Source organism: Dipodomys merriami, unplaced genomic scaffold (assembly GCF_024711535.1).
Source record: "Dipodomys merriami isolate MVZ:Mamm:240054 unplaced genomic scaffold, mDipMer1.0.p SCAF_2, whole genome shotgun sequence".
In the NCBI taxonomy this organism is placed as follows: Eukaryota; Metazoa; Chordata; class Mammalia; order Rodentia; family Heteromyidae; genus Dipodomys; species Dipodomys merriami.
Window position 1 is genome coordinate 103,908,591 of NW_027203381.1, and position 25,083 is coordinate 103,933,673.

Genomic DNA, 25,083 nt, shown 5'->3' on the forward strand with positions numbered 1-25,083 from the left:
ATACTTTTCCTATTACAAATGGAGACGCTAATCTTTCAAATCTGAAATTCAAAATGCTCCAACATCTGAAACATTTTAAATGCTGACCTGACTGTATAAATAGTAAATTTCATACCTCACCTCATGACCAGGATTGTAGTCAAAACAAAAACAAACTAAATATACTGCATAAATTTTTCATTCATATTTATGTATAAATATATATGAACATACATAATGTATATAAAACAAATAAGTTTTGTGTTTATACTTGTATCATCACTAAGATATCTCATTATGTATATGCAAATATTCTAATATCTGAAAACAAAACCCCAAATCTAAAACATACTTGGTCCTGTTCATTTTGTATAAGGAATTATCAGCCTATACTTTATAAGATCTTATATAAGAATTAATAATAGGATTGCTGTAGAATATGTAGAGTTTCATGATGTCCCATATCAAGAGTAGTTCTTATTTTCATAAGATTCAAAGATCTTAAAGGCCATTGATTTTTCTCATTATTATAACTTAGATATTTTACCAGAAATGTTTAGTCTAAAGCTGTAGAGGGTGGTAGCTATATTCTTTCTTAAAGCTATTCCTTCCTCCAATATTCTCCCAGTGTACATTTCTTGTTTCATTTCCAGGTAATAGATTGGTTGCTTTGACAGTTACTCTTTCATTATTAAGAAGGTCATGTTAAACCTGGCGCTGGTACCTCATATGTGTAACCCTAAGTACTCAGAAAGATCTGAGGATCAAGGTTCAAAGACAACATAGACAGGAAAGTTCCTGAGACTCTTATCTCCAAGTAACACTAAAAAGCCAGAAGTGGGGCTGTGTCTCAAGTAGTAGAGTCTTAGCCTTGAACACAAAAGCTTAGGGACAGTGGCCAGGCCCTGAGGCCTATCCCTAGGACTTTAACAAACAAACAGAAAGGATGTCAGACTGCTGATTTTTTTTTGTTAAAGTTTCCAACTGGTATCTCATACAGGATAGCATCCAGAGGTGCTTTTACTGAACTATGTTCATTAACTTGTTTCTCTGGCAGAGACTGCTTAAAGCATGCTTTCACCTTTCAAATATTTTGGCTGCCATCAATCTAATGATTTCATTCTTTTTGTTTCTGTAGACAGAGTAATTTCATCAAACTTTTACCACATGGCCAAAATCTGTATTAGCTATTTAGTGTGCTGTAATTTAAAAGCCAGTAGTACTCCTCCCTCCCCTTAGAAATACAAAAAACAGATGCAGTGATTACAGTGTACTGTTTCTGGCTAAGGTAAATTTACATGTATAAACGTTGTTTTATATGTGTTAGAGCAAAGTATGTCCTTCTTTCTCATTGCCCTGAAATGAATGTTTAATAAAATTGCTGTATATCAAGAGAAAGACTCCAGACAAAGACTAAATAAATGAGGTGATATTTTAAAAGTTAATGAATGAGGTGCTTTGATCTATGGCTTCATTATTCTGTTTTCATTGCTTCACAGAGCTCTTAAAACCCAAGATGAGATAGAAAGGGTAGGTAAGCTCCTTTAATTTAACCTTTGAGAGTAAGCAATAAAACATTCCAGTATTTACCAAAGGGCTATATCAAGTCTTCGGTAAGGTAGTATGAAACAAAATACTATTCAAGTTAATCTTTTTAACCTAATAAATATAAACAGTAAATTGTATTTAAAGTAACTAAGGAGGTGTGTGTGTTGAAGCAAAATATAATAAAATATGTTCATAGGAACAAGGTATTTACTCTGTGCAGGAAGTTTGAAGAGACAGAGGATTGAAATAATATCCCAAGGATGGAATATTCATATGTAACTAGTATAATAGCAGTAACTTATAATATATAATATGTAATATTGTAATATGTAACTAGCATCATATCAGTAAATTATGTAACTCGTATGTGTAATTCATATCAACTGGATTTAAGCAGCTCTCTGTTTCCTGATTCAAGTACTAAGATTGAGAAACATATGAAGTACATTGAGAATAGAGAAAACATCTCACAGATGGCCTTTATAGTGAGCCTTATAAATAAAACTAAATCAAATGACTATCATTATAGATAACCAGTATAACTCAGATAATTGTTACAGCAAGAAATATATTTAAAACTTTACTTTTCTCATTAGGCTGTTAGCGTAAGTCTATTACTTTTCAGGAATAATAATGTTTTAGTATGATTTACTCCCCTATATTTTTCTGTAACTTGGATTTTAACTCTGCCACTGCAGTAAGTTAATAAGAGGAATGAAAGATGCAATGTCTTTGCTATGTTAGTAAAAGATATCTACTCATAATGATCTTTGCTGAGCACTAACCTTTTACTAACCTTTTGTTGTTGTTCTACTCCTGGGGCTGGAACTCAGGGCCTGGGCCTTTCCCTGAGGTTCTTTTCATCAAAGCTGGTGCTTTATTACTTGAGCCAGAGCTCCATTTCCAGCTTTTTTCGGTGGTTTAGTGGAGATATGAGCATCATAGACTTTCCTACCCAGCTGGACTGGCTTCAAACTGCAACTGCCATCCTCAAATCTCAGCCTCCTGAGAAGCTAGGGTTACAGGTGTGAGCCACTGGGGCCTAGCTAAACACGAATCTTTTGTTTTGTTTGTAGTTGTACTGCTTGCACTTGGGGTCTGGGCACGGTCCCTGAGCTCTTTTTGTTCATAGCAAGTACGCTACCACTTTGAGCCACAGTGCCACATCCAATCATTTTTAATCTTGACAATGATTTCAATAAGCCACTGCCATGACAGTCATGTGAGGTAATTTTTTTTCTTTTCTGTAACTTTTGTGCTGCTTAAAAGGGATTTTGTTGTTTTGTTTAGCAAAAACCTTATAGAGAATTGGCTCACCTGTACATTTTATTCTTATTCTTATTATTTTGTTTTTATTTTTGGAGACACAAGTGCACTATGTAGCCCAAGATGGCTTGAAAATTGCTATGCAGGCCAGGCTGGCCTTGAAAAGTATGATCTCCAAGTTGTTGAGATTATAGGCATAAGCTAGGAAGTTTTCTGAATTGATTCCTAGTACTTCAAATGATCTACATTAGAATATTTAAGGATCCTCATGTATAAAGCTCTTCTTTCACACTACTTTGCTATTGAATTTTGCTATTTTAGTTTTCCTAGGCATTATCAGTAAAATGCTGAAGTTTAAGTTTGATCAGAGTTAAGATTTCTTCTAGCTTTTATTAGTTTTGACAAATGCTAATTGTACACATGAACATATATCCCAATTCCTAAGACAAAGATGAAACATCATATCTCCTTTGGAAAACAATAGCACAATATTTTATGCTCTCCTATTGTAAATTATTATAAGAATCTTTTTGGTGTCATACATCTCTTTGGACTTCAAAGAACTCAAAATAAGATTTCACAAAGCCAAGATTAGTTCATATTTCTAACACCCTAAAAGTTAAAATACAATAGCTGCACGGTGTTGCTTTCATTTCCTTCCATATTCAAGCAAGCCGTTTCTGAGAGTCACAATTTAAAAGAAGAGAAAAGGGGAAGATGAAGTACTATTTTTAACTATGGGGAAGGCCACTGGTTTCCAGGAGCACATAAAAAGCTGACTTCTAACATTTCAGGACACAGATGATTCACCCCCTTCCCCTACAGCTCTTAAGCTTTGTTTTTATGAATGAACACATAAAAAGGAAGCAATATGTATATTATTTCCAGCCCCAGCAATGAAAAGTAAAACAAGAAGGTTCTATTAGGGCCAACATGTTCTTGGGGACTTGAGATGGGAGTTCCAGATTTAGTGCCGCACACACCAATTTTCTAGAGAAGTTCAGTAAATCCCTTAATTTCCCTAGGCTTCCTTTGAAAATTCTGTTGAAATGAGAAGTGCAAGCTCACTTTTATTCCCCTTTTAGCTGTAAAGATTTTCTTGGGATGTGCATTTGTTAACATTCATTTAAAGTAATTTCTCTTTTTTCTGTATGTAGTTGTTAACTTTTCTTCCTTGTAGTTTTTCAGCACTTTCAGCTCTGTCCTTTGGACTATGTTCAAGGGATGCAAATCACTTGGTGTTTTCAAAGCAAACTATAAGGAAACTTCAAACATTCCATTGCACTTGGTCTTTTTTTTGCTATAAAGCAAATAGATTTTTATTTCCCTGAAATAAATTTCTACCTGTGGATAATAACTAACAAGCCATTGTAAACAAATTAGAAAAGATATGATGACAAAAAAAATGAAAAAGGAGAAGAAGGAGAAGAAGAAGGAGGAGGAGGAGGAGGAGGAGGAGGAGGAGGAAGAAGAAGAAGAAGAAGAAGAAGTAAGAAGGAGAAGGACTTTTCATTAAAATAAACTAGTAATAAATCATGATAAGTGAAAAGACAAACACAGGGTTTATTTTCACTAGGATGATGAATATACTTAAGATTTAACTTACAGTCCCAATTAAGCTGTAACATACACTCTTGTGAAAAGACCTCTTGAATGTCCTGAAGGCATAAAGAAGGGAGGGCCTATTTAGTTAATTTTAAATTGTCAGCTCTTTTTCCCCCATTCTTTCAGTAAAATAAACTGTTCTGCTGAATAAGAGGGTTAAGAAAAAGCCTGAGTGAGTCACTCCAATTTGTTTCCACATTCTGAACAGTCAATAAAGGAATTTATTGCCTCATTAGGCATTTTGAGTAGTTTTTTGGAAACCTGGGTGACGTAAGACAGAAAAGTAACCTAGTAAGATGTTTTGAAAGAGGTTGCAGCTGAATTTGTTGCCTATTAGACTGGAATGACATGGTGATTTGTTTCAAGAAACAGTGCCAGGCTACGAGCCGGCTTCAAAAACAGGGGGAGGAAACTGTGTCTATTTTTAATTGTACTAAAACATAATGTAAATGCTGGTTTAAAAAAAATACAGTGAAGTGAGAGAGACCAGAGGCTTGAAAGTGGGCAAAGTCTTGATTTATAAAGTCAACCACTTGTAAGTAAAAACAATGAAAATCTGATTACTGAACTGGAGGCAGGTAACCTGCAAAGCAAATGTACAAGGTTGCATCCTGACTCAGCCTGGCTCTGCTTATTTAGGTCTAGGTTCAAATACAGAGTTTTAAAATGAAACTTCTTCCAACCAAAGCACCTATATTTCTTTTGACTTTGGCTGTGGGATACAAAGACACCATAGAAAACAAATGAAGGTAGAATTTTTTCCCTCACGTTCTTCATGTTTGTAATACATTTTCAGAAACATGCCCTAATTTCTTTTAAAATCATTGTAAGTTAAATTGGTAGTTAGTAAAATTGTACTGTTTCTGAATGAAAGAAGGTTGATTTTTGCCTTAGAAATGGTAAACAAATCCAGAAGGGAAAATATGTGAAGAACAAATGATTTATGAATATGTAGAACACAGTGACTTGCTTTGTTAAAGGAATGCTTTTGGCAGATAAACACATTAATCATATCAGTCTGTACTGTATCAAAAAAAAGCGCTTGACAAATTAATCATAATCAACCATGAAACAAGTTCCAGAGAATTTTGTAATAAAAGGAGTAGAAACATTTGTTTCTCATAATAAGTGTATATATATGTATATATATAACATATATGTCTATGCATATGTATATATAGTGTATATGTATACATGTGCCATTGAACAGATTTGAGTTTCCATAAAGCTGGAGAGTAAGAATAGAAGGAGACATAATGGCTTAATCTGAATTCTCTCCTTGTTAAAAAGCAGATTTTTCCCAAATGGTTTCATGTTCTTCTAAAAGATTTCAAGAGTCCAACTTTAGGAGAGCTCATAGGAAAGTGCTACCCTCCAGCCTTACATGTCTTTCAACTGACTTCTTGTTACCATGATCTTACTGGACATCTAGAGAAAGGCACTGAGAAGGGGGCATTGGGAGAAGACTTTGCATTCTCTTTTCCTTGTTGAACATCTTTCAGAACAGTTTCCTTATCTGTAAAACGTGAGGCTTGAGCTAGATGACTTCAGATTTCCCTTGAAGATGATAAGGCAATGAACTCATTGAACTTGGGGGTATGGAGGAAATTAAAGTCCAATTAAATCCTATTATTAACGCACAAAGAAAGGAGATTTAAAGCAGCAAAATGGTGTAATTCCTTATCCATCACTTTCTAATTACAATTACAAAAGATCCATCTCTGAGACACAGCTAGATGAAAATGTCTCCCACTTCACATAAAGATTACTCCTCATATCATTTCTTTTTAAAGATGTGTAGGATATTATGCATTAATGACTGTTGGTTAACCATGATGCTCATTGAGGTTCTACTTGTTGGTTAAATGCAACAAATATTTAATTCGTAAGAATCTAGCAGTAGAAAATGACACTTCCTGTCTCCCAAGTGGCAAAATGACCAATAGTCCTTGGTTTAAAGAGTGTGGTGTGTGCCTGGTATATAATAGCTACTCAACAAACAATTTACTCAATATTTATAATGAATGTAGTAAGTGAGACAATATAATATTACATAAATACTGTAAGGAAATATTCACATATGTATGAAACTATTTGTTAGCAATGAAGAAAAAGAAGGAAAGCTTACCTTGAGGGTTAGGCATGGAAACTCATGCTCATAATCCTAACTACACATTCTGCATACAGAGAATTGTAGCTAAGGCAGGTGAAAAGTATGAGCCCTTATCTGATGAACACAGCAAAAGGAGTTGATCTCATGAGCTTGGAGGCCCTAAATTCAAATCCCAGTATCACAATTTTTTTCCTCCTTTGGATAAGTCATGGAAATATTTACAGTAGTTGAGATTTGAGCTGAACTGGCAAACATCCCAACAATTAAAAGGTGATAAAGGAATACTTTAAATAGAAGAAACATAGCAGCTCATGTTATATTGGTTAACGTGTGTGTGGCCTTAAATCTCAAGGGGTGAGCCTTGAAAGGTGGTTGGGACAAAGGTGTCAAGACCTTTCTGAATGACAGGCAAAAAGTAGTTTTATTGTCACCTTATGAGTATAATAAAACTTTCATAATATATAATGAGAGAGAGAGAGAGAGAGGAGAGACAGAGAGAGAGACAGAGAGAATCAGAGAGAACACAAGCAAGAGAGAGAGAGAGAGAGAGAGAGAGAGAGAGAGAGAGAGAGAGAGAGAGAGAGAGAAGTGGTGGGGGGATGTATATAAAAGGACCCAGATTTGTTTTGTGACTGTCAGGAGATTTTTTCCCCAAGATCTACATCAAACCTTTTTAGAACTTCTCCAGTTTTTTTCACCCAGGAGTCAATAATCAAATGTTGTCAGTCTTAAACTTCTAGGTAATTTGCTACCTGTAAGTAATCTATGATGGTTTAAACAATACCACTGATGATTTCAAATGGGCCTTTTTAAAAAATGATATATCCTACTTTTAATTTCTCAAATCTTTGGTATGCTATTCTTTTTTTTCCTGTTTCTTACCCACCTCTCAACTCTTCCCCCATTCAACAGTTTCTAGACTTTCAAGCATACTATAAGAAATCAGTGATGTGCATATACTAACACGAACTTTAAAGGAACGTGACAATAACATTTTATAAATAAAATCAGAACAACTCAGACAGCCAAGAAATTTTAACAGTGGGAGCTCTGGCTCCAGAAGGCTAAGGCTCAAATCCTGGGAGTTGCCATTGGCTAGTTGTTATGATGAAGTTACTTTAACTTCCTACAGTGAACGAGGAGGGATCCTGTGAACTTCTCTTCCAGGTGTGCTGAAGTCTTGTTCTTTTTTTTTTTTTTAATAACCACTCAATCATCTATTGAAAGTATGCAAGCATACACAGCAATCACCCACATTCCATGGTCATCAATTCAAAGGTTAGTTCTTGGTTAAATAATAAAATAGATATTGATATTTCACTCTTTCTTTCTCTTTTCATTCTTACATCAGTCTCTTTTAACACATGTATAGAAATGCACACCACAAATCATGTAAATGATCAAGAAATCACTTTAACCTACTAAATTAAAATGAGAGTTCTGGGGGAGAGGGTTAGGGAAGTGGAATGTTGGGGGGGATGGGAAAAAATAAATAAAATGAGAGTTCTTCAAATGGCCACTACCTGAATATTTGAATTGGCCACAAAAATATGAATACTAACAAAAATGGATTTGAGCTTGAACTTATCTTTCCCTTTGTTCTTATATTATTAGTAAAATCTGTGTTCTTTGTGATGCCTTCTTCCTGATGACAGGAGGGTCAAAATTTGAATTTTAGCTCTCATCTCTTTTACAAAGAACATGCATTACTCTTATTGCCAGTATCTATATTTGGATAATATCCAATACTGAAGCTAAAAACACACCTCTTTGTGTTAAATTATAACTTCTTATTCAAACCAAATGCCAATTTATCATTCCGTTTTCTCGTTCTTTTAATTCTTAAAATAGTAACCGTTTTTCTTTATATCTATTTCCTTGTGAATGAGCTTCATTGAGCTTGGTGAGACTTTTGTACAATTCTTTTGTGTGTTTGTATGTGTGTCAGTTGTGGGGCTTGAACTCAGGGCCTGGGCACTGTCCCAGAGCTTTTCAATCAAGGCTAGAACTTTACCACTTTGAGCTACAGTTCCATTTCTGGTTTCCTGGTGGTTCATTAGAGATAAGAATCTCACAGACTTTCCTGTCTGGGCTGACTTCAAACCATGATCTTCAGATTTCAGCTTCCTGAGTAGCTAGGAGTATAGGTGTGAGCTACCAGTGCCTGGCTTCTTTTCTACAATTTTTAAAGGCATATCCTTTCTTTTTCACATCAGATAGTGATTCTCTAGGTTAGAGCATTTGGTGAATGGCTTAGACATTACGACCTAGATTGAACCAAAAGTTCTGAACTATAAACTGGTGGGCTATTCATTGAGAGGAACCAATCGTCCTGTACTAAAGTACCTTTCTCCATAATCACCCTTGGCTCTTGCTTCTTTTCAGACCTCTTTAAACATGTGAGCTATTCTTGACACTCAATTTAGTTATGATACCGGATTTACCAGTCAGAATGAGAGGCTGGAGTCATAGTTCACTGGTAGGGCATTTGGCAACAAGTGAATGCAGTTGAGGCAAGAGTTCTAGCCACAGTGCCTCAAAGAAATTAGTTACGTGAAAACCAAAATAAGAAAATAAGAAAAACAAAAATAAATTGGATATATTTATCATTGATTTCATGGAATTCCAGAGTCGATTTGAATTGAAATCTTAATGAATACTTGAATGTTATGTTATTTAAAATAATATGATGTTAAGATACATTTTTTAAATCGTTCTATGCTTTTCCCTTCAGTAAGATGAAGCAGTTCAGGGAATCTTGTATTAATGGGTGCACGTTTGTTTAACATTGATCATCATATTTTATCTCTATGTGGTAGCTTTCTCTATGAGCTATTCAATATGGTTTCAAAGTAAGTTTCCTTTATCTGAGCTCTCCAAAGATAAGTGACATTCCAGGATTGGATAAACCCTAAGCATTTTGGCTTTATATCCTCTCAATACCATCCCCCACCCCCACCCCCCCCCCCCCCCCGCCCAAAACATCATTTGAAGCAGAGCTCTAATACTAATAAATAGGCTCTAGGAAAATAATACATGTGTCATATACCAAGCCCCCAATAAACTCATTATTTAAATAGGGCAAAATTATGTGAGGGAACGAAAATAAACAAAATCACATGTCTGTAGGCCCTGTATAGACTGTATCACTCCCCACCCAGAAAAAAAAATGATTCAGGTAAATAAAGTATGTTCTTACCAAGTATAGTACATGTGACTTATTGTTGTTACAAAAGGATGCCATTGTATCTGAATTATTCCGTAGACAGCCATTAAAATTCCATTATGATGATTTTTGCCATCGGTTCTGCTTCCCAAACCATGGTCATTTTATACAGTGTCAGACTTTTTGTATGTATTTCTATTTCATGCTTGGTCCAAATTCTGTATGGTTACAAATAATTTAAGCAAGGAGTGATTTGGTTACCTTGGCCATTTCCTTTAGGAAGGGATGGGAAAGGGAAACAAAGGAGAAAGCAACAATACTTGATAAGAAATGTACTCACTACCCATTTAATTGTAACCCCTCTGTATGGTTTTTTCACAATAAAAACAAGAGCAAAATGATAATAATGAGTCAAGTGTCTTTGGCTCATGCCTATAATCCTAACTACTAAGGAGGCTGAGATCTGGAGCTCAGGGTTCAAAGTCACCCTGGGCAGGAAAGTCTTAGACTCTTAACTGCAATTAACCACCAAAAGCCAGAATTGTAGCTGTGGTTTAAGTAGTAGAATGCTAGCCTTGAGCAAAACATTCAAGAGGAAACCACCCAGGCCCTGATTTCAAACTTCAAGAGTGCGTATGTGCGTGTGTGCGCACACGCACACACGCACACACGCACACACGCACACACACACACACACACACACACACACAAAATACATTTTTTTCTTTAAGAAAAACTCCGATCTAAAAATTTAATTTAGAAATGAATGAAGAGTAAGCTTTGATTTGCAGTGCTTAAAAGAAACTGACATTTCCATTAAGAAAGGGATCGTACAATATTTTATAGTGATGATTGAGCTTTGTAGGAACTTGCCTCATTTACCTCTAGAAACGTCCATTTCTCTTCACTCTGTCAGAGGGCTGCATTGGCTTTCCCAAATGTGCTCACATTTCCACCTGAATTCACACTACAGGCCTTTCTTACATTTTTATTACTTTAATATATAGCTACTTTTTCTCATAAATCCTCATTTTCAACCAGATTCATCTTCCCCAGGCTGTGTATTCCTCCTCAGAGCTGAATTCATTTATTTAAATTCTACAAACACATTTTCTACTGAACCAATTTTCTTCCCCTAAGAGTGCTTGACAATCTTGTCTTTTCTATTTTCTTTTCTATTTGTTTTCTAGAATTGTAAGTCTTTTTCTTTCAAATAAGATTATCAGTCATGCCACATTACTACATCTTAAGTCTAAAACTGGAGTACAAACCTGTTAAATGTTCATAGTTTCCATGGATTTTGCAAAGGGCCCCATGTTACATAGCTCACTTAATTCACTTAGAACTAGAAAGCAAGGAGTGTGCATACTTTTCATAGAGGTGAGAAGTCATGGCATAGTGAATTTAAACAACTTTCCCAAGTGTCTATGGTAAAAAAGTAACAGAGCATACATTCAAGCCTTCTTTCTTAGCAAAAACCTGGTTTTTGTGTAAGTATGATTTTCCTTATATGTACATCAATTGCATTTCCCCATCTCTCTGACACTGAGCATGTTCTTATAAACACAGCTCAGTTCTGCATTAAAATCCTTGCATAACTCATATACAACTATTTCCTTTACAATGTTTCTCTGCTCTTTGCTCAGGTAAACTATTGTGTACATTCATAATATAAAATGGTGTATAATTCCCTGTGTTCAAAGGGGGAAAATGTGGCAAATGAAAGTTCTCTCAGAAAATTTTGATTTATATGTATGAATTTTTCAAGTTGGCCAAGAGCATGACTGATTTGCTTTTGTTTCTGAAGTGTAATTTCTTTGCAATATATTTTATTTTGTGCATAGTTGATAATATTTCTCAGTATGGACTGGGAATACAGCTTAGTGGTAAAGTGTTTGCCTAGCATGCGTGAAACCCTGGTTTCTGATTCTTCCGTACTACATAAATAGAAAAAGTGAGTGTGGCCCTGTGGCTCAAAGTGGTAGAGTGCTAGCCTTGAGCAAAAGAAGCTCAGGCACAGTGCCCAGGCTCTGAGTTCAAGCCCCAGGACTGGCAAAAAAATATTTTTCAGTAAATGAAGCTCGGTGTTATTCTATGCTCTCAAACTATTTACATCTTCACTGGAAAAAATTACTCTTCAAAAATATACTTAGACTTTAACCTAATTTGGGCATGCTTAACACTGTGAACATTTGATAAATGACTTTAAATTTGCTCTTATTTCAAAAGCAATCCAGTTTTTGAAATTAGAATGAGATATGTCTAATTTCTAGCATGACCTTCCTCTTGCATATAAGGAATAAATTACAAAGTTAAGCCCTTACTGAACATATAAATATTGAGGTAACTTGTGAAAGTACTGACAAGCAGTTCAAACCCTGCTTTATAAATATTACCCATTTATTGTTTATCAGTTTTATTATATGCCAAGTTCCTGAACAACTAGAAAATGCTTCTAGTGATTGGATAATATTTCTTCATAAAGTCTGCTTAAATCTCTGTGCAAAGGCAACATGACATATTTAATACTACTTATACCAATGAAAAAATGCTACATTGATTTGCTTGCCAGGATTTACGTATTCATTGTGAAAAACTAAGTTAAGAACCACAGGAAATTAAAACAGAAAGTAGGGGGTCTGGTTCTTGGGCTTGTAGGATTTGCACTGTAATGGAGGAGATGAGATATCAATCCAGATACACATGCCATCCATCTCAACATGGTGTAAGGTAGCTTTCAGGATAGAGATGTAGATGAGTTCAATAAATAATGCTGCCAAGGACAAATATGGTAAAGAAATTGTTACCAAGAAGCTACAATTTGAAAGATACACTTTAACACAGCTACTCTGTTCCAGTTGTGCTATGAGAAATCAAAGAAGGCAGGTGAGCTACAAAGTAGGTGATTCAATCATTTGACTGGGTAGAAGATAGAAGGAAAAAAAAAAACTTATTTTCAGAACTGGCTTAGAGAAAGAATATTTGAAGGAAACATCAGAAAGACTATAATGGATGTTTTGTTTAAATAGCTGCAAAATCTAATATTTTATGTTCCTTGTATTTTATGAGTTCTACAATATCTTGTATTTTATGTTTGGAGATATCAGTTTATTGCTGGGTTTGCATAGTACAACTGTACCATGTTTAATTTCTACTTATTTAAAATAAATATACACATGAACCATGTTTAATTTCCATTTATCAGTTGCAAGACAAAAAGTCTTTGAGAAGCTTACCACTCTGAGGCTCCACAGATAGTGCTGTCGAAGTTTATACATATTTGTCCTATTCCTGAGAAAATTTGATTTCTTGTGAATTTCATGGTGAATAGAAATATTCTCAAAGACTCTTCTTTTTCTTTCAACAATCTAAATTTGAGTCTGCCTTCTTTACTGGGTCTTTTCTGAGGAACATAAATCACCTGACCACTATTACCTACTTTTCTGAGGTTTTACTGAGAATGTTCACATTCCAAAAATGGTCTTGAGTCCTTTCTTTATCAGGTCTCAAAGATCACCCACAGGTAAATGGAAGAGGCTGGATGGAAACAGGAATCTGTGTGGCCCTCTTTTATATGTTGCTGATTCATAGGCCCACATGGATACACCCAACCTAGGTGAAGTGAATGTATGCCTTTGATGTCTCGTACCATGAATTCCCATAGTTGTCTGGAACTAAGGGAGGAGTTTCAAGATTTATTAAGCCAGATTGTTGTAGCCAATGCTGACCAATCCTGTCCCAGGAACTAAGGTTGTCCTACCCATGATTCTGATTTTAGAATCATAAACATCAGTAGAACTAAAGCTCTTATGAAGATATAATGACTTTTATTTTTCTTGGGTAGTCAAAACACAGCATGTGTGGTATTTTTTTTCCACAAACTATGATGCACACAGTAAATCTGTCTAGAGAATTTTGTTTTCATTATGTTGGTGTCAATGAAAACGATTGGGCTTCCTGATGTTGTATTGAGATGTTCTCTTTGGCATATTGGTCACTTTCCCAAGGATATTCCTGAGGAAATAAATAGGTCTTAGATTGACTTGTTGTGGATATTGTGCTTTCTCTGAGAACTGCAGAAGGAAAAACATTGGACTAGGATGCTTTCCAGAAATAATAATAGGGAATCTCATCCTGTTGTGTAAAACCCCTTTGTACTTCGTTTTCTGTGTGTTTGGTGGAAATTTTGTTTTCAAAGGGCTAGTCAGCTCAGAAAAATATTACTTTGCATTGGAGTTTGATTTAAAGTTACAGGATAAAAATGAGATCTTATTGTAAGTTGATAAAAATCACAATGTTAGCACTGGGAAGTTTTTGATGGAGTGCTTAAGTTACAAATCAATGTTTCTTTTACTTTACTTAGATTGCTCATGGTGATATGAAGATAAGAATAAATAATCCAGTGTTTCAAACAACTACAAGATAGTTTTCTGCAAACCAGGTAAATATAGCAAAGATTATTTTTAGCAATACATGTTCCCTTTATAGAAAACTATTTCTCCATCAAGCTTGACCTACAGATTCCTTTACGAAACTGTATTACTATCAAATTTAGTGTATGTCTTATGCCAGTACTCTCTGAAATACACAGTGTTTCAGTAAAGCATATACTAGTGTGTGTGTGTGTGTGTGTGTGTGTGTGTGTGTGTGTGTGTGTGTGTGTGTGTGTGTAAAATTAAGTTTCATTTAAAGGCTAATAATTTAAGAAATAAATGCTTTGACACAATCTCAGGAAAATAATTTCAGTTCTTTTAACTATCATTTTACTTTGTGACTTTTAAATAATATACACAGATATCTTGTCATGGGTTTTCTTTTCTTTTTCTCTTATCCTTCTCTTCCTTTCCCTTCCTTTCTTTCTGTCTCTCTCCTCCTTCCCTCCCTTCCTCCCTCCCTTCCTTCCTTCCTTCCTCTCTCCCTCCCTCCCTATCTTCCTTTCCTCTCTCCTTCCCTCCCTCCCTTCTCTCTCTCCTTTTCCCTCTCTTCTTCCCTCTCTCTCTTCCTCCCTCTCTCCCTCCCTCTCTCCTTGCTTTTCCTCCCTTCCTCCCTCCCTCCCTCCCTCCCTCCTTCCTTCCTTCCTTCCTTCCTTCCTTCCTTCCTTCCTTCCTTCCTTCCTTCCTTCCTTCCTCCCTCCCTCCCTCCCTCCCTCCCTCCCTCTCTCCCTCTCTCCCTCTCTCCCTCCTTTCATTCCTTCCTTCCTTTCCTTCTCCACTATTAGGACCTGAACTCTGGGCCTGGGAGAAGTTTTTGCTTTTATTTTCCCCCCAAGACTAGTACTCTTCCACTTGACCAACAGCTCCACATCTAGTTAATTGCATGTAGGAGTTTCATAGGCTTTCCTGCCCAGGCTGGCTTTGAACATGTTCCTCAGATCTCAGCCTCCTGAGTACCTCCCTCCCCTCCTTCCTCTCTATCAATCTCTCTCTCTTTTATTTCTTTCAAAAACATTCTTGCTATATAGGGTAGGCTAACACGGAACTTGCTATGTGGTGATGTGTGGCCTTCAATCGTCCATTTCCTGCCTTATTGTTTTTCATGCTGGATGACAGGTGTGTGATACCACACTGACCAGTGTGATACCACACTGAATAGCTAACCCAGTTCCAAATTTGCGGGAGATACGTTTAGCTGCCTAATACATTTCTAACACAGCATTGGTCCACTCAATACATATTGACCAAGTAAAGAAGAAGAGCTAACCCTCATTTGGCATTTTAGTACAATACAGTGGGTTTTATCTCATAAGTGTTGAAGGGCAACTCCTTCATAGAGTAAACATCTGTGTAAAACCATAGTTCTGTGTTTACAAGTAGCCACTAATGTTTAACTATGTCTTTCTGAGCAATCTTTTCTGAAATAGAAGAGTAGGAAAATGATAACCTTTTAAAAATTTTATTTTATTGTAAAAATGTTGTATAGAGGGGTTACAGTTACATGAGTGAGGTGATGAGTACATTTCTTGTTAAGCATTGTTACCCCCTCCTTTGTTAATGATAACCTTTTTAATGTAAAACTGGTATAATAGGTACAAAAATGCTTTATCTCTGATATTTACCCTTTCGATCACATACAATAGTTAGAGTGAATTTTGTTTCCTTAAAAGCTTCAAACTTAGCTGGGCACTAGTGGCTCACGCCTGTAATCCAAGCTACTCAGGAGGCTGAGATCTGAGGATTGGGGTTCAAAGCTAGCCCAGGCTTATTATCTCTAATAAACTACCAGAAAACCGAAAGTGGCACTGTGGCTCAAGTGGAAAAGTGCTAGCCTTGAGGTGAAGAGCTGAGGGACAGCGCCCAGGCCCAGAGTTCAAGCCCCATGACTGACCAAAAAAAAAAAAAAAAATAGAAAGCTTCTAAGTTAATTAATTTAGCTACAAATTGGGGACAAAATGACAAACATAAAACCAAATCCCCAGTCTAATTTCAGAGCAATGAGGATTTGAAAGCTAGCTCTTCACTGAAGATTTCAGAATGGGAATCCGAACTTTATTTGTTCTGCTTTTGGAGGTCTCGGTCTAAACATTTATAATGGAATCAAGGAGCACAGGAAAGCAGCATGTGGCCTAAGATTAATCCCTTTAGGATTCTCGACTGGGTAGGTTAAATTTCACTAGCAATTTAAGTCCCACAGTTTCAGCCAAAACACTCCAAGGAATTTAGTCCTAGTGATATAGGTGACAACTCAAATTTCACAGTTCTAATTTCATCTAGCTTACCTTGAAAGGTAAGCTAGAATTTCCAGAATTTCCTCCCCTAAAAATGGCCCCAAAGGTTCTAATCTAAAACCTGTAATCTTCACTATACTGAGAGGTGGTACTGGAGATTGCATTGAAGGCCTTGCACTTTCTAGGCATACAATCTATCACTTGAGCCAAATCCTTTTGGTATTTTTCTTTTGCTATTTTTGAGCTAGCTTCTAGCTTTGTTCCCAGAGCTGACCTGGACCACAGTCCTCCTATTTATGTGATCAAGTGTGTACCACCACAGCTATCTTAAAAAAAAAAACAAAAACATATCGTTAAATCATTGTACAAAAGAGTTTCCATTTAACAAAGCAGTTTATGTATATAATTCCTCTTGATCAATGTCTCCCCTTTCAGTATTTCTTCCCATCCCTCCCAACCCGCCCCTTCCTCATTTTTCTTAATTTGTAGGATATGTAATGAATTATTGATCGCATTCTGCCCTTCTCTTCATTCATCTATCCTTCTCCCCTTGACTTCACTCTACCCCTTTCAATTACTTGTTTCCTGGTATTCATTTTGTTGAACATTCACATCACCTTTCTAAAGAATTACACTATGGAAATTCTCCCTTGAATCTACCGTAGTTCAGTTAATACATTTGTCTATGCTTGCACACTGCACAACATATTTACGTGTATGTTTATAAGTTAATTCGAGCTTCTGCATATGAGGGAAAACTTGAAACCTTTGTCTCTTGACGCTTAACATCACTCTTCACTTAACATCATTTCCCAGGTCCTAACATTTTTTTGCTAAAGTTACAATATCATCCTTTCTTACAACCAACTTTTGTTAAGATAAGATCTCATAAACTCCTTGCCAGGGCTAGCCTTGAAGTTTAATTCTAGCTAATCTCAGCCTTCCAAGTAGCTATGATTTTAGCATGAGCCACCTTGCCTAATTATAGTGCATTTTATATCTATAGGAGTTTTCAGAGCAACTATTTTACTTATATAAGAATTAACGTCTTGGCACTGTGAGGATTTGGCCATGAAAATCTTTAAAAAATGTTTTTGGAATCACAAGTCTTTTAAAAGGAAAGATTAGTTAGGTAGCTTGACCTTTTCTCACTCCTCAAGCTGTGGCAATGTATCATTTTCTACCATGTATGTGCTCATGGAAGACTTGGTTAATCTCATATATATCCCTCCAAAAGTGTCAAATCAGAGTTTTGTCTCTTGTTCCTGGAAGAATTCTGTTACTCTGTGTGGCTATGAGGTACCAGACAACATGAGCTTCTTATAATAGACCTTTGTTTTCTTTTCCTTCATTACTACTCTGTCTTCCTAGGGCTGTCAAGCGGGTTTATCAGCAATATCTAGAATGAAGAGAGACTACTGACAATGAGGCACATGAGGAAGTTTTAGAATCATACATTTTCCAGAATTTGACATTTCTACCAGACATAAAAGATCAATTGGGGATCAGAACTCCAGGTTAGCCTTGAATTCACATAAGGTCTTCCCTTGAGAAGGATCTGGCCCTTTCAACAGCTTCCTATAAAGTCAGACTTCAGCTTTTGCCTATTACTAAACAAACGATGCAACTTGTGTATGAGTTTATTTTCTTCTCACAGTGTAACTTTTCCTTATTATCCTGTATTTGGTCTTAGTTTCTTCTGTCTGAATCAAACTCATATTTTCCAGCCACGGTAGCTTTCTTAGCCCCATCTGCTATCACCTCCAGCTTAATTAGACCATCTTCTACATTCTACTCTAAAGTACCCATGAATATGGATCTAACAATGTGTCAGAACTATTTTCACATATGCTTTTCCTATCAGCTCTTTTGGAGTTATATTTCCTCCTCCTTTCTAGTTTTTATGGTAATTTGAATCTTTTTAAGTGATGCAGTTGATCTCTCCCTGTCTCTCTGCCTATCTATCCATCTGTCTGTCTATCCATCCATCCATCTTCTATCGTCTACATTTTTTTTATCATTTTGTTTGACCAGATGCTTAAATAATAGCAAACTTTATATAATTTTCAAGATAGCAAAAGTTGTTGAACTGGTTATTATAACCAGTCTGTTCTCTAATAAATTTTCAATCCAATATTTTGATTTGATGCTCTGATACCTCGTTAAGGTTTCCCTCTTTCATTAGTAATCTAACCATAGGGATTTTTTTTTTCTTTTCTCTGCTTTTAAAATTTTTTTAAAGCAACTCAGTCAGTTCCCTTTCTGATCACCCACTTGACCACCCACACTGTGAACTTGAGGAAGATACATTTTTGCTACCCTGCTGAAGCTACAAACCCTTGGGAGCCATATAGACAGGGAGTGTTTCAGACAAGAGTTATTTTAGATGGCTTGGGAAAATCTAATTAAGATGCTGTGGGAGGGCATTTGTCACTGACTAAAACAGATGACTCTTGACATATGCTCTCAATGGAAAAACAAAAGCTATATGAATGCACTAACGTGATTTTATATATGGATTTGAAATATTTTCTATAGATTTAAGTAAATAAGCTGGAAAAGTGGAGAATTTTTAATGACTTTATAAGATTCTAGACTTGGGAGAGTATATAACCCAAAATAAGTAAAAAAGATGAGGTTTGTGATTAAAAAGTCAGTTTAGTTAGTTCTCTAAAATGGATAATAGCTTTGTCTTCTTTTGTTTAATGTCTTTCATTTATTATAAATGCATTTTTTAATTTGACAAAGGAAACTAAAAAGCATAATTCTGTAATTCTGACATAATTTGTTATTAATAGCTTGATTTTCTTTTTTAACTATCAAAACACACTTTTTATAAAATTGAATCATACATTATTCACTTTGGCATTTTCCTGCTTTTATTTACCTACAATTTCTATCATAACTTACAAAATTTAATTGACTATATAAGAACTGGCATATCCTGCTTCTAGTTTATGGACATTTATAAATGAACAACTTTGAAAAATAATGTTTCTCTATCTCACTAGTACATTTCTCTTAAGAGAATCTTTCTTGTAAATGATGAGGAATCATATCCCTGTTTCCTGACTTTTGCACTGGCTAGTGGCTCCATTGCTGACAGTGCTTTTCTCCCATACACGATCATCTCAATTCTTACAGCATACTCAGATTAAAGTTCAAGTATTACCACAGCAGAGAAATATTCCCTGGGTGCTTGTCAAAAGTGCCATCTCTTACACACCTAAAACCATCTATTGTCTCCTTGTTCAGTATCATTTTCTTTGTACTGTCCAAGAGTAATACATCCTACACTTGTTTCTTGCTCATTATCTGTTTCCATTCATTGAAGCTAAGATAGATGAGTAAGAACTTCCACCTGTTTTGTGAATTTATCCCTAGATCTTTAGAAGTACTTGATCAATAAATATTTATTCGAAACATAGATAAAAAGAAAATACAAAAATACAAAAATTTCAAATTTTGTGGAAAGCAACTTTATATATAAGGAATATATATATAAAGTATATATGTAATATACTTTATATAATATAAATATATAAAGACTACATATATGAAAGTGGCACTGTGGCTCAAATGGTAGAGAGTTAACCTTGAGCACAGAGAGGTTCAGGGACAGCACCCAGGCACTGAGTTCAAGCCCCACAACTGACAAAAGAATTTTTTAAAAAGACTATATATATATATACATATATATATCTGCATATATATGTATATCTGTGTAAATAAATACACGTATATGTTGCTTTCCAAAAAACGTTTTAATTTTTTTTTTTTTTTTTTTTTTTTTTTTTGTCGGTTGTGGGGCCTGGGCGCTGTCCCTCAGCTCTTCAGTTCAAGGCAAGTGCTCTACCGCTTGAGCCACAGCGCCACTTCCGGTTTTCTAGTGGTTTATTGGAGATAAGAGTCTCACAGACTTTCGTGCCCGGGCTAGCTTTGAACCGCGACCCTCAGATCTCAGCCTCTTGAGTAGCTAGGATTACAGGCGTGAGCCACCGGTGCCTGAAAACTTTTTAATCTTATAGTAGTAAAATAAGAGAAAAATGTATACTATGTGTCAATATTGCTTTAGTTTTTATTATGACTTCTTTGTGTTATCTGTCTCTTTTTTAAATCCATGTTTTATTAAAGTTTAATCTGCTAAAGTATTGTACCAAAGAGTGTTATGTTTTGAAAATTTTTAGGTATTAGTCATTTTCCACCTGTAATAATATGTCTTATGATCTCTTTGTATTTTGACATATCTTGAATTTAAATATGGGTGAAATCAAATATTTTAATGTTTGTTTTTTTGTTGTTGCTGGTTGTGGAGCTTGGACTCTAGGCCTGCGCACTGTCCCTGAGCTCTTCAGCTCAAGGCTAGCGCTCTACCACCTGAACCACAGCGCCACTTTCGGTGTTCTGGTTGATAATTAGAAATAATAGTCTCACAGGCATTCCTGCCTGGGCTGGCTTTGTTCCTGGATCCTCAGATCTCAGGTTTCTGAGTAGGTAGGATTACAGGCATAAGCCACCAGTGCCCGAAAATGTTTCTTAAAATGAAGTCATAAATGCGGTGTTATCATAGATTTTAAATGCTTTTCCTTAATTTTGGTTGGCATTCATTACACTATTGGGATTTTTCATAGTGCAATTTCTTACTCTTACTTTAATTTTTCTTTAACTACTATGCCCTCCTTTTAAAAAATATAACTTACTCCATTTTATAATACTGCTTTTTATGTCATTATTTTCTTTTTCTTTTTTTCTTTTTTTGCCATATAAGATTCAAATATTGGGCTAGAATGTGGCTTAGTGGTAGAGTGCTTGCCTAGCATTCATGAAGTCCTGGGTTCGATTCCTCAGTAGCACATAAATAGAAAATGCCAGAAGTAGCACTGTGGCTCAAGTAGTATAGAGTACTAGCCTTGAGCAAAAGAAGCTCAAGGACAGTGCCCAGGCCCTAAGTTCAATTCCCAGAACTGGCAAAAAAAAAATTCAATTATTCATGAATTACATTGAAAGTGCTTGTTTTCAAAGATGATATATTTTAAAAGATGATGTATCTATTCATTGCTCTCTTTTTAATTACAAACTCAATTTTGTCTAGTTTCCTTCCTTCCTTCCTTCCTTCCTTCCTTCCTTCCTTCTTTCCTTCCCTCCCTCCCTCCCTCCCTCCCTTCCTTCCTTCCTTCCTTCCTTCCTTCCTTCCTTCCTTCCTTCCTTCCTTCCTTCCTTCCCTCCCTCCCTCCCTCCCTCCCTCCCTCCCTCCCTCCTTCCTTCCTTTCTTTCTTCCTTCCTTCCTTCTTTTCTTTCTTGCTTGCTGGCTTGCTTCCTTCCTTGCTTTCTAACAGGATCTTGCTAGGTAACTCAGACTCACCACAGATTCTCAATCTTCCTGCCTCAGCCTCCCCAGTGCTGGGGATACAAGCATATACCACCTTTCTTGGTTCTAAGTAACTATTTTTTTTTCTTGTTTAGTATTAGAGCTGGGTCTCAGGGCCTTGTGCATACTAAGAGAGGGCTCTAGCACTATATTTGTAGTTATATAATGTTATACTTCCAACCAGGTAGAACTTGCTTTATCTGTACAATTCACTTCTTGTGTGTAAGTCCTATTCATGCAGGTTAAAGCCTCTCATGTTGCTCCTGTTGGATAAAATACTGATCTGCAGACCTTCTAGCTAGAGACAAGAAACATATATACAATCTAACATTAGTCACTTGCATCCCTAAAATGTTTTTCACAAGCATGAAAAGCTACAGCTCCTAATATGTGCCTTTCTCCATAATCTTCCCAATTTCCTACCTTTATACATTGCTTTACCAAATTTTGTGGAAGAACATAAAATAAGCTACATGCCCGTTAGCATGTAAACAGGAAAGCCTTCCTGTTTTCAAGTAATAATACTCAAATAGGAAGGAAGTATTATATGAAGGTACTACTGTATGTATCCCCCAAACCAGCCTTTCTAGTGATAGTGCTTATCATTGTGATAATCCAAAAGTTGTAACAGGTTAGAATCTGTTAGCATGGTTAGAATCATAAGATAATTCCAAGTAATGCTAAAATACTTTCTTAACTTTCAGCTGGTTAGGACTATCTTATATACAGTTCAGACTGTTTTCTTAGTGAAATATTAGTATCTTCCAAAATGTGCCAGAGGTTTCAGGAAGGAGGTGTAAGCTCACTAAAAGTGCATTTGCTTAACATATTCAAGACTTTGGGTTTGATCACCATCCCATAACCCTAGACACAAACAAGAAGTAAATGTGTGGCAAAAAAAAGCTTTTGCTTAGCAAAGGTTTTACTAATGTAAAAATCTTAGTTCTTAAGATGTTTGATAAGTGGTTTTTGTTTTTGGTTTTTTTCTGGTCGGTCGTGGGGCTTGAACTCTGAGCTTAGGTGCTGTCCCTGCGCTCTTCAGCTCAAGGCAAGTGCTCTACTTCTTGAGCCTCAGCGCCACTTCCAATTTTCTAGTGGTTTATTGGAGATAAGAGTCTCATGGACTTTCCTTCCCTTGGCTGGCTTTGAACTGCGATCCTCAGATCTCAGCCTCCTGAGTAGCTAGAATTACAGGCGTGAGCCACCGGCACCCAGCTGATAACTATATTTTTATAAGCAGGTTTTAAAAAATTGTCTGAGACAAATTTAGGGTTGTCACCACGTGTCATGGAATTCTAGTCATGTTTTTGGCTTTGCAGTACTGAGGACTGGATCAGTAGCTTCACACATGATAAGGCTTTCCACCCTTGAGCTACACTTCCAGCTTCTGGAAGTTTTATAATAGTTCTCAAACTTTTGGTTTAGTGCATTTCTTCCTTTGTACAAAAGTGACTATCAAAACATTGCCTATAATTAGGGACAGATATATAGATGCATAATATAAATAGTATGAAAAACATTAACATCAGTGTTTCATGTTTTGATTTTATTATATAATGCTTATAAATTATGACTTTATAACTTCATATAAACATGGTAGAGCTTATCACCTAAAATTAATTTTTGATTATTTCCAAATTTATTCTAACTCAGCATCTCTAAATACACATGATAGGGATTTGATGATAAAATTATCTTGGCTATTGAGATACTTTTCAGATTAGAAGAGTTTAGCATGGTTTGTTTAAATCACGACAACATTTAGAATAGCAGATATTTTGTCCCATAAAATGAAGTTGGAAACTGAGGTAAGTCAGGTCTACACTTGTTTTCAATAGTATCATAGCAATGATTGTTTGTAATGTAAGATACCAGGCTTTATTTAGCCAAGGGGATTATTTTCATAACCAGTATGTAATTCAGAAATGTCTGTGGTCACTGAAAATGGTAACTGGCAATAAAAAATACATTATAGACTGGGAAATCACCATGCCCCTTTCAAATGCTGCTGCATGTTTTATCTTTCATGAAAGTTGTTAGTGACACTTTCCACTTACCAGAAAGTTCTTTGCTTCCTTGCATTCAGAAGCTGCTACATTGGAGGCCAGATCCTTGAGGTCTAAGTCTATAGATTTCTAAAGTAGAAAGCCAGACAGCCTGGTTTTAACTTAGGGGTTGTTTATTCTCCAATGAAGGAAGCCAAAAATGTAAGCATATTTTCATAACAGAAAAATGAACATGAAATTACAAGATGGCATTGAATTGTAGGAATTTCTGAAGAACTGATTTTTCTATATACTTAGTAGCAAAATGCCCAACATATTTTTTCAATTACTGGTGTCAATGTATAAGACAGCCATAAATGAATGACTAAACAATGCCAAATAATTATCATTCTTTATTTGGAAAAAAAAATAGTGGCAATGTCAAGTTGCTTTTTTCCAAGTCCATCAATGGCCCCTGTTTCATGTTGGAGACATAGAAATCACTAATACCTGCCCTAAACCCAATTTTATTTTAACACCTATTACTCTATCTGTTACTCTAGTTTCAAATTTGATTTTATTCACCCAACAGTAATATTTAGTCCCTATTTTCACTCACTTGCCCAGTCTATTATATTTTATTTAGTTTGCCTGTTTTGCTTCTATTTGAATTCAATTTTCCCAGAAAAGGTTAATGGGATGAAAACATGAGGCTCAGTATCCGAATGGAATTCTGAATTCCTGTGTAGTGATGAATCCAATGCTACTTTGGACACCTGTGGTCACACCAGGTCAGCTGGGGGAGTGACTGGGTTGTGGCCAGTATATCTCTGAGATGGCCACCTAGAGTTAGAGAGAGACTCTGATGGAATCACTGGAAAACTATGTGCTACTGGGTTATGTTGTGTTGCTCAAAAATCATGGGTTTGATTTGAAATAAAATTATCTGATTTTTTTCTTTCTTTCTTTTTAAAAAAAATTTATTTTATTATAAAGTTGGGTTACAATTACATAAGTAAGGAAATGAGTACACTAATTATGACAAAAACGGCTTCTTTCATATTTTGAAGAATATGCAAAAAATTAAACAAACTTATAGTTTAAAAGTATTATTATTATTATTATTATTATTATTATTATTATTATTATTATTATCAAACCAAGTCTCCTTTTTGAAATATATTAAATGGGAGATGCACTTTCCTGAACTAAGCCCCAAAAGAAATTCTAATTATTTGTAGCTGCTAAAGTAAGAGAAATGATAACATGGAATCTCTAGACTCTTTTTTTTGGAGGGGGGGTCCGGTCGTGGGGCCTGAACTCTGGGCCTGGGTGCTGTCCCTCAACTATTCAGATCAAGGCTAGCGCTCTACCACTTTAGCCACAGCA